General features: G+C 41.4%; 1 protein-coding gene across 6 annotated transcripts in view; it reads left to right on the forward strand.

Annotated features, from left to right (window-relative positions):
• Positions 1-10,235, forward strand: part of KANK1 (KN motif and ankyrin repeat domains 1) — a 175,771-nt gene that overhangs the window by 97,948 nt on the left and 67,588 nt on the right. Inside the window, exon 1 of one of the 6 annotated variants that reach the window (XM_075208732.1) lies at positions 10,158-10,177. The exons of the other annotated variants lie outside the window; for them this stretch is intronic. The gene's annotated coding sequence lies outside the window, so the exon portion shown is untranslated. Of the gene's footprint in view, positions 1-10,157; positions 10,178-10,235 lie in introns of those variants that run through there. 6 annotated transcript variants of the gene reach the window in all.

Below are 10,235 nucleotides of genomic sequence, written 5' to 3' on the forward strand. Positions count from 1 at the left end.
TTTAGGCTTTACATTATTTTTTATAGTGGAACTGAAAAATTCCTGTTTCTCATATGAAGAGATATTGTATGCTGTTAGTGATTAAGGAACAAATTGGCAACATGAGCTATTAGTCATTTGTTAAGCTGGTTGCACACATGGCCAATATTGGCGGTATTGGTATGTTCTTGCCAACAAAATGCTCTGCATGTTTAAAAACAGGTCAGTAGATGACCGCTTTTCCCCCTGTATGTACAGTTATCTAATGATTGCAATGACAAGCCCCCATGTAACTGGCTGTCAAGGTCAAATTGACGCATGGGTACAAATTGGCGACCCATGTTCGGACAAATTGCAAACTTGTCCGAGTGACAGGATCAGCTGGTTAGTGGTCAGTGCTAGCCTGCAGCTGTAAGTAGGATTTTTCATTTGAACTCCCCTGCAATAAATCAGAAAGTTGGCATAGAATGTAAGTAATACATTCCGAAGTACAGTATGGGAGCATTTTTGCAGGTAGCTGGTCTGTTTGGTGTGCAATGGTTGGGGTTTGGATCTTCAGAGACTATATGTAGTAGCTGGAGCTGCATTGTCTAGGGCTGAAGTGAGCGTTTTGTTATAGAAAGAGGCAACCTGGTTAGGACAGGACAGTGCAGTCATTGGAGAAAACAGTTGTTTTAGTGAAAATGAGAAGTAGATTGGGTTAAGTTAGGTTTCGTTGTGTACATGTGGATTTGGGTGCAGGGGGGAGGGCATGAGGTAAGGTGAGGCTAAAGGAAAGGAGGTTGTCGTCGGAGAGTGGGAATGCTAAATTGGAGGAACTAGAGATGGCGCAGTAGTGGGAGAAGACAGGGTCAAGTGAGGTCCATTGGGAGAGACCAAAGCAGGAAGTGAAAGAAGTTTAGTGACAGAAGAGATAGTGGGATTATCAATGGGAATGTTGAAATCGCCTTGTATGAGAGTAGACTGGTCAAAGGATAGAAAATATGTGAGCCAGGCTGCAAAGTTGTCAAGTAATTGGGAAACTGGACTTGGGGGGCGATAAATGACAGCAACATGAAGGTGGAGAGGATAAAATAGACGGATAGGGTAGACTTCAAAGGAAGAGAATTAGAGGGAGGGTTCAGAGGGTATGACTTGAAAGGTTCAGCTTGGAGAAAGTAGAATGCCTACTCCACCACCTTGTCTGTTTCTGGGTCTCGGAGTGAGGCTGAGGGAGAGTACCGAATAGGAGAGTGCTGCAGGGGATGTACAGTCATAACTCACAATTGTGCCTAAGACCACAGCCATGAATAAAGAATGGTACCAAAACATCCTCCAAGAGCAACTTCTCCCAACCATCCAAGAACAGTTTGCTGACGAACAATGCCTTTTCCAGCATGATAGTTATCACTTTTGCCTTATGGCAAGGTGCTCCAAGAGGCTCGGGGATCAAAACATCTACATTTTGGATCAATGGCCAAGAAACTCCCCAGACCTTAAACCCACATTTTTCTTAAAGCTTTCCAGTCTCCCACTTAACTTCCTACCTTTTCTTCTGACTCTTCCCCTTCATTCCCCTTCCCCTATCCTTATCCTCCGTCTCTCCCTCTCTCCGCTGTGTCTCTCTGTCAGTCCACCCCTCCCCTTAGATTGTACGCTCCTTTGAGCAGTGCTTTCTCTCCTCCTGTCTTCACCACTTTTAACTCTGCTCGCCAGCTACCCTGCCTTCCTCCTCGAGGACCCTTTTCCCCCGTCCCCTCTCGCTCCATCCTCTTCCCCCTGGGGGTCTCCCTCTCATCCGTGCCCTCCCTCCTATTTGCCGTTGTTGGCTGACCTCCCCTCTCCCCTCCCCCGCCCCTCTAGCTGTGCCTTGAGCTCACTGAGTTACTGTGATTATTGTTTACTGTTCTGTGCTGTCTCACCTCGTATTGTAATCTCGTTTGTCCCTGTACGGCGCCGCGGACACATAGTTGCGCCCTATAAATAAAAATTAATAATAATAATAACTTTTAGTCAATCCTAAAGCGGCAAGTGGACAAACACAAACCCACATATTCTGACAAACTCCAAGCATTGATTAGGCAAGAATGGGTGGCCATTAGTCAGTATGTGGCCCAGAAGTTGATTGACAGCATGCCAGGGTGAATTGCAGAGGTCTTCAAAAAGAAGGGTCAACACTGCAAATATTGACTCTATGCATAAACGTAATGTCAATAAAAGCCTTTGACACTTATGAAATTCTTGTAATTTTACGTCAGTATACCATAGCAACATCTGACAAAAAGGTCTAAAAATACTGAAGCAGCAAACTTTGTGAAAACCAATATTTGTGTCATTCTCAAAACTTTTGGCCATGACTGTAGTGTCAGAGGAGGTAAGCCAAGTTTCTGTAACGGCAAGGAGGTTAATGGATTTAGAAATGAATAGATCATAGATGGATGTAAGTTTGTTACAAACAATTTGGTGTTGCATAGTGTACAAGAGAAGGGTAGAAAGGGAAGTGGAGATATTGTTGGCGGGATTGAAAGGTTTGGGGTGGAGTGAGGAGCATGAGCAGATAATGGGGATTGTATGGGGTCCAGGGTTAGGAGAGATGTCACCAGCAGCCATGAGAAGGAGCAGGGTGAGAAAGAGGACATGCGAGGAGGATTTGTAGATATGAGGTTTATTTCTGTTTATATAGGCTGGTGAGTGGGGTGGGTGCAAGAGACAAAACGGTTCATGTGTGCCGACTAGCAAGGAAGGAAGTAGTGAAGGAGAAATTACAATCTGGGAGGAAGGAATAGGATGATGAAGAAAGAAGAGGAGTTTGGAGAGAAGTATGGTGACAGTACAATTATAACAGTGCAGTATGCTATACAGATACTTTGCTGTCCATAGCACTCACTGAAAAATAAAACAAAACATCCCTCTCCTCACTTATTGGGACAAACAGTAAGTTGAGTGGGACTGTGCCACTGGAATTGGGACATTTGGGAGGTATGGTATTAGCTAGAGTAGGTAATGAGAAAGCGTAAAGGAACAATTGATCCAAATTGTGTGGGGCAATGGAAAAGATGAAGGATACTTTACTGCCCCCTGGTTGTGGTTAATGGAGTAGGCAGTTTCTGCCGCTCTGACTTGTCAAGGTCCAGGATGCTGACCATTGGATGCAGAGGGTCCAGCAGCTAAGCAGAGATGGTAACAGCGATCACAATTGAGCTCAGTGGTTAGCTGAGCAGATGTTGAAACAGCAATGACAGTTGAGTTCTGTGGATCCCACAGCTGGACAGAGATGCTAGTTCAGTAGATCTTAAAATAGCCTTGTTTTTCGCTATGAAGTCGATCCTCAGTGCTGCTTTGACAGTAAATGCTGTCCCTCAAGCCTATTCCTTACAGATCAATGGTTTTATATGTTAGCTGTCACACTAACAGGCTGTGGGGAGAATGTCTGTCTGTCTGGGAGAAAATGCTGTTCATCTGAAAACGATGTAAAACAATGTAAACCACATGAGAGCATGTAGCACTGAGCGATTAAACTGCTCAGTTAGCTCATATTATATGTCATCTTTCAGACTGATATTTTAGGCAGTGAGAAAATTGGTCTCATTTTCAAATTCCAGTGATTTTTTTTTTTTCTTTCTACCACCACAACAATCACAGAGAGAAAATAACCACAGTCCTTAGGCACACTGATGAAAACAGTCACTTATGTTGTCTCATGTGCAACATATGTATAGAAATGTCTCGCCATTTTCCTGTCACTGAACAGGAACACACATCGTCATTAGGTCGCGTTTGAGTTTACCAAGAATTGTAATGTCATTGATGGACAAGCTGACAGCGCGCTTTCTAAAGAAGGGAAAATGTGCAACATTTAAGAATTTTTTGCAAATAATAGATTCCACTTCTGTGAACTTTTAGATAACAGATCGGCACATATAAATATAAAATGTGTTTTAAGTTAGATGTTTTCAAGCAGTATGTTAGACACAGGACAAACAATTATAAGTTTAACTGAGGAGAAAAGAAACAGCAGGTATTGAAGTAACATGCATCAGCACTGGGTGATTGTAGCCCCCTTCCCTCTCAACTACACCTCACCTTATAATTATTTTAATCCAAATGTGAGGGCCCTGAAATCGTTAATATTGTATACCATTAATTTAGGTAACACCAATAGTGTAATCACATAGCTAACTTTATCAAATAAATATTGTATCTGTGTATATTTGAAACATGAATGTGCTCAGCGATATTGTTTATGTAGCTTTACTTTAGAGATACCAATATGTTTATGTCTAGCAGAGTATTTTTGGCACAATACTTTAATTCTGCCATGGTACAGTTGTGTTTTTATTTTCTTTAAAATTGTAAGTTGGCTCCCAGTCAGTGACACCCGTTTAGAAGTCCTGCCCGCCTTGGGAGATGCCAGATATAAACAGTTGCTTGTGTTTGTTCTTGTAGGAGTGTTGTAGTAAAAGAAAGCAATGCATTATGTTTCACAAGGCCTAAATCACATGCCATCTGTGTGTATGTGTGAAGAATAGAACATGCCTGAGCAATACTGTTTACACGTCTAATAGTTGTGGCTTTAATTAATTGTCAAGATTATTTACCAAGATCTGTCAACCTTAGAATGTAACAACTGCACTGCACGCAAACTGCATCACCTTTATCTATTTGGCTGTTATAATCAGAAGGATGGTACTTCAGAATACTAGATATCATTTTTCTCTTGGTTATGTTAAACTATATATTTTATGGAAATGGTTTGCTCTTATTGAGCAATAGACAATGGCATGCTTGGGTTTCGTTGTAGTAATAATAGAGATGAAGAGGTTTCAGCTTATGCCACCACGTGTTAGGGATAAGACAGACCAAATGCCTATACAACCAATGCAAGTACATTAGTCAGTATTGTACATGTTAATGACCTTTTTGTTAATCTCCAAAAGAGTTCCGTTTCCCGGCTGAACTCTCATGCATTTTTTAGAATACTGGGCTTGTAGGCGTTCCTATATAATATGCCAGACCTATAACGTGTTGAGGAGGGTTCCTGTTGAATGGAGCATCCTGAGCTATAGATCTGAAGAGCGTACATAAATATTTTTGTAAACTACATGATACATTAGCTAGAGTTGACCTGCTCAAGATACCTTGCAGGCCTTGTTTGATGCAAAAAGAATACGAAGAGGCAGACAAAAGTGGATGCATATAAGGCAAATAAGACTAATGATGTAAATGATTGAGTGATTAATAAAGCTGATATATGGATATAGTTAATTAAAATGAAAAAATCAAAAACATGTATACATTAGAGATGAGCGCACTCGGATTTCCTGAATCCGAGCCCACTCGAACGTTGCCGATCCGAGTCGGATCCGAGACAGATCCGGGTATTGGCGCCAAATGAAAACTTGAAACAGAGGCTCGGAGTTATAATCCCGCTGTCGGATCTTGCGATACTCTGAACCTATAAATTCCCCGCTAGTCTCTGCCATCTTCACTCGGGCATTGATCAGGGTAGAGGGAGGGTGTGTTAGGTGGTCCTCTGTTCTGGTATATCTCGTGCTGTGCTGTGCTGTGCTGTGCTGTGTTGTGTTCTGCAGTATCGGTCCAGTGGTGTTGTGTGCTGTGCTCTGTCAATTTTGAGTTCAGTGGTGCTGCTGGATCCTGTGCTGTGTCCTGTTCAGTCCAGTGGTGCTGTGTCCTGTGCTCTGTGCTTCTAAGGGCATAGTTATTTCCCCATTATTCCCAAGTGTTTAAAAAATTTTTAAAAAGTTATAAAAAAAAAATACAAAATAATAATTAAAAAAAAAAATAATTACAAACAATCCTGCAGTATAAGCCCATTGGTACTGATATATTACCAAGTTCACTGATTCAGCAGTATAAGCCCATTGGTACTGATATATTACCAAGTTCACTGATTCAGCAGTATAAGTCCAGTGGTACTGATATATTACAAAGTTCACTGATTCAGCAGTATAAGTCCAGTGGTACTCTCCTGTGCCGCATATAATTTTTAAAGGCTTTGCTGAGTGTGTGTGGCTTAGGGGTACGCTCTCTTGTGCTACATATAATGGAAAACCAAAATTTGGAGTATAAAGTAGGGAAAGATCAAGACCCACTTCCTCCTAATGCTGAAGCTGCTGCCACTAGTCATGACATAGACGATAAAATGCCATCAACATCGTCTGGCAAGCCCGATGCCCAATCTCCTAGTACAGGGCATTTAAAATTCAAAAAGCCCAAGTTCTCAAAAAATAACAAAAAAAGAAACTTAAAATCATCTGAGGAGAAACGTAAAGTTGGCAATATGCCATTTACGACACGTAGTGGCAAGGAACGGCTTAGGCCCTGGCCCGTGTCCATGACTAGTGGTCCAGCTTCACCCAAGGATCTAAGCCCTCCTCCCCCACCCCCCTACAAAAAAATTAAGAGGGTTATGCTGTCGGCAACAACAACAAAACAGCAAAGAACTCTGCCTTCTAAACAGATGACATCACAAATCCCCAAGGCGAGTCCAAGGGTGTTGGTGGTTGTGAAGCCTGACCTTCCCATCACTGTACGGGAAGAGGTGACTCCAGCATTTGCAGCATGCCCTCTGCATATGCTGGAAGGATCACCCACAGTCCAGTTACAGATTTGGCTAATGAAGGTGTGAATGTTGTACACCGGGAGGAGGATATTGATGTAGCTGGCGCTGAGGAGGATGTTGATGATTATGATGCAGACAGATACCAAATTGCCTTTCTCAACTTCTATTTATATTCTAGATTATATAACGGCTGAATAGTTTTCTATTTTACTCCTAGTGGAGAGGGGATCTGATGCAGACAGATACCAAAGAGCCTTTGTCCATTTCTTTGTATATTTGAATTTCTAGTTCTACAGTCTATGCAGGCTGCTTTTTTAAATATTCAACTACAAGTGTAGGGTTGGGGGGGGGGGGGCATAGATAGCCACCAAAGTAACGTGGTCCATTTAATTTCACTTTCTAGCTCCACAGTCTGTGCAGCCTGCTTTTTTATCTTCAAAGTATTTACAAGCCTTGCAATCTAAATTAACTAGAGGTAGTGACGTGCTAGAACTCCACCCTCTATATGCTGCAGAGGATGGAGGAGCATCAAAAGGCCATTCAAGCCTACACAGCCACCTACGACATAGGAAAAGGAGTGGGGATGCGCCTGAGTCAAGCGCACTGGAGAATGATTTCCGTGTTGTGCAAGGTTCTGCAGCCATTTGAACTTACCACACGAGAAGTCCGTTCCGACACTGCCAGCTTGAGTCAGGTGATTCCCCTGATCAGGCTTTTGCAGAAGCAGCTGGAGAAAGTGAGGGAGGAGCTGGTAAACCATTGCGATTCCACCAAGCATGTAGCTCTTGTGGATGAAGCCCTTCGTACGTTTTGCCCGGATCCGAGGGTGGTCAGTCTTTTAAATTCAGAGGAATACATTCTGCCCACCGTTCTCGATCCTCGGTTTAAAGCGTATGTTGTGTCTCTGTTTCCGGCGGACACAAGTCTACAGCGGTGCAAAGACCTGCTGGTCAGGAGATTGTCCTCTGAAGTGGACCGTGACATGCCACCAGCTCCACCTTCATTTTCATCACTGTTTGTGCAGTTCCAAAAAAGAGGAACTGCCATTTGTATTGCTACCTTCTTTCTTTCTATATTTAAAACAAAAACAAAAACTGTCATTTCTATTACTACGTTAATTGTTTGTGCAGTCACAAAAAAGAGAAACTGCGCCCTTAACTGCTATGTTGGTTTTAGACGTCCATCCGGTGTCCGCCATCTGTTCCCTGGAATTCTGACCAGTTGAGGGTGTATTAATTATATTGTGGTACCGGGGCCACCCCACTACGCAGTCCAGAATTTTTTTGGGGGGAAATCAGACCCGTGGAGGTTTTTTTTATTAATTATATTGTGGTGACCACTCCTCTACGCAGTCCAGATACATTTACTGGTGCGAATCATACCAGTTGATGGTTTTCTTATTATATTGCGGTGACCACTCCTCTACGCAGTCCAGGTACATTTTTTGGTGCGATTCATACCAGTTGATGGTTTTCTTATTATATTGTGGGGACCACTCCACTACGCAGTCCAGAAAGATACCTTGTTGTAACGTTTTGGACTAATAACAATATTGTGAGGTTTTCAGAATACACTGTAATATAGTGGAAATGATTGTTATTGAATGTTATTGAGGTTAATAATAGCGTAGGAGTGAAAATAAGCCCAAAAACTTGATTTTTGAACTTTTTATGCTTTTTTCAAAAAAAATCCAAAACCTTAAATCCGAACCAAAACCTTTCGGCAGGTGTTTTGCGAAACAAATCCGAACCCAAAACATCGAGAAAATCCGAATACAAAACGCGAGACACCAAAAGTCGCCGGTGCACATCCCTAGTATACATAACAAGCCAAAGTTTATTTTGTCTTCACAGTTTCAGTTAAAATACAATTTAAAATGTTCTCAAATTAATGAGACTGTTCCAAACTTGTGTGTTGACCAACCAATGTGTTCTAATCCACTGGTTGAAGATCAATATTTTAGAGCATACAGTAGATTTGTTACTTTAAAGCTTAAGCTCCTCATTCAGAATGTCTGTTTACAATAACTAGGGGAGTCTAATTGAGCATGTGCAAGTTTTAAATTGCCAGAAGTCCACCAATCCCCACTATCCAGTAACTTCCTTTTCTCTAAGGCAAAAATAGCAGGAAGCTCAAGACAGAGAGGCAGGGGCAAAGTTTTGCAGCTTATTATCTTAGATTGGGAAGCATTTTAATACCTATACATTATAATTAGACTTAATTATTTTTGTTCAGTGATTCAAAGCTGTATAACCGTTATGCTTTAATGCAATGTCTTCTTCTTTTGGAAAAAAAAAAAACCCCATAACATAGCATGCAGAGTCATTATAAGGTAGTGCATGATATATTTATGTTTGCATTACATGTTGGTGAAGCCCAATGGACCCTGTTTGATTCTTATACAATTTTGGATAAAATTGCCAAAGTGGACAGGTTTATTGCTATGAAGGTGACTTACCAGTAAGTCTCTTTCACACATTTATTTCACTCCATTTCCATTTTTGGGAACTGAGCATTTTAACCACTGATTTAGCCATGGGGAGAAAATTAAAAGTGAAAGTATTATATAAAAGACAAATATAATTTTATGACAGAATTGTAGGGGTCTTACGTTCATGAGTTCCGCAGCTCCAGTGTAACTCCCACACTCAACTCTACCTGCACTGATAATGACGCATGCTGCATCTATAGTCTGTTATTCATTCATTATCTCTATTGTTTGTTTGAGTTCCATTTGTACTTTGTTCAAAGGTGGTTGAACACAGCAAAGCTTGGATGGCCAGAAAGTGCCCTTTTGTACAAGCCTTTAAGTCAGAAGACAACACCATGGCAATGTGACATTGACCTCTGAAAGAAGAACCTCCCAGTAATACTTGTTTGAATTAACTTAATGAACCTTTCACTATATAGCTTTTTTTCTCTGAATGTTAATTAAAACTGCCACTTTACCTTTAAATTTCAAGTGTTCCTTTCCTCATAAGACACATATGCAGAGAATTCTTATAAAGTGTTGCTAGTAGCGAGACCAAGCACACTTCTGTCAGTGTCAGAACTTGCCTTTCTCAGCAGCCTTGAAGGCCTCTGTTTTAACATGCAGCATCTGAGAGCATTATTATTATTGCAGCTCAAGAGGAGCCTTTTTCTCCAGGACTATTCATACTGTTAAGAAGTGTGTTTCGCTCTTTCTCTGCGTGCTGCCTAGCGAAAAGTTGTCTCGGATTGTCACGTTATTTCATGGCTTTCAACAAGTGAGGACTTTAGAAAAAAAGAAGTAGGAGTGTGTGTCAGGTTGTAAAAGGGTTTATTTTAGAGGTGTAAGCCAGTCTAGTAAAGCACACTTCAAAATAGGATGGCTCCAGCCTGCACAGGGAGGCTAAGCTTAGAAATACTTTAAATGCTCTGGGGAATTTTCAGCATGGATCAGCAGGACGGAAACTGAATGAAGGTGCAGGAATGGAGTCTATCTTCTAATTTACTTCACAGCCTGGTGCCTAGATAAGGACTTCATGGCTATAATCTTTTTTTGATCTTGATGGTCTCCTGCATGAACTTAGATGCCAATTTGCTGCATTCAGCTGCACTTCGTTTTTTACCCACATCTTTCTGGAAACTGTTTTCGGGACAGGTGTTTGTCAGGTAACTATACACTGGTGCTGAAAAATGTTAGTATAATTATTGAACTGAAGTACACACA

This window comes from Mixophyes fleayi, chromosome 1 (genome assembly GCF_038048845.1).
Source record: "Mixophyes fleayi isolate aMixFle1 chromosome 1, aMixFle1.hap1, whole genome shotgun sequence".
NCBI classification, from domain to species: domain Eukaryota; kingdom Metazoa; phylum Chordata; class Amphibia; order Anura; family Limnodynastidae; genus Mixophyes; species Mixophyes fleayi.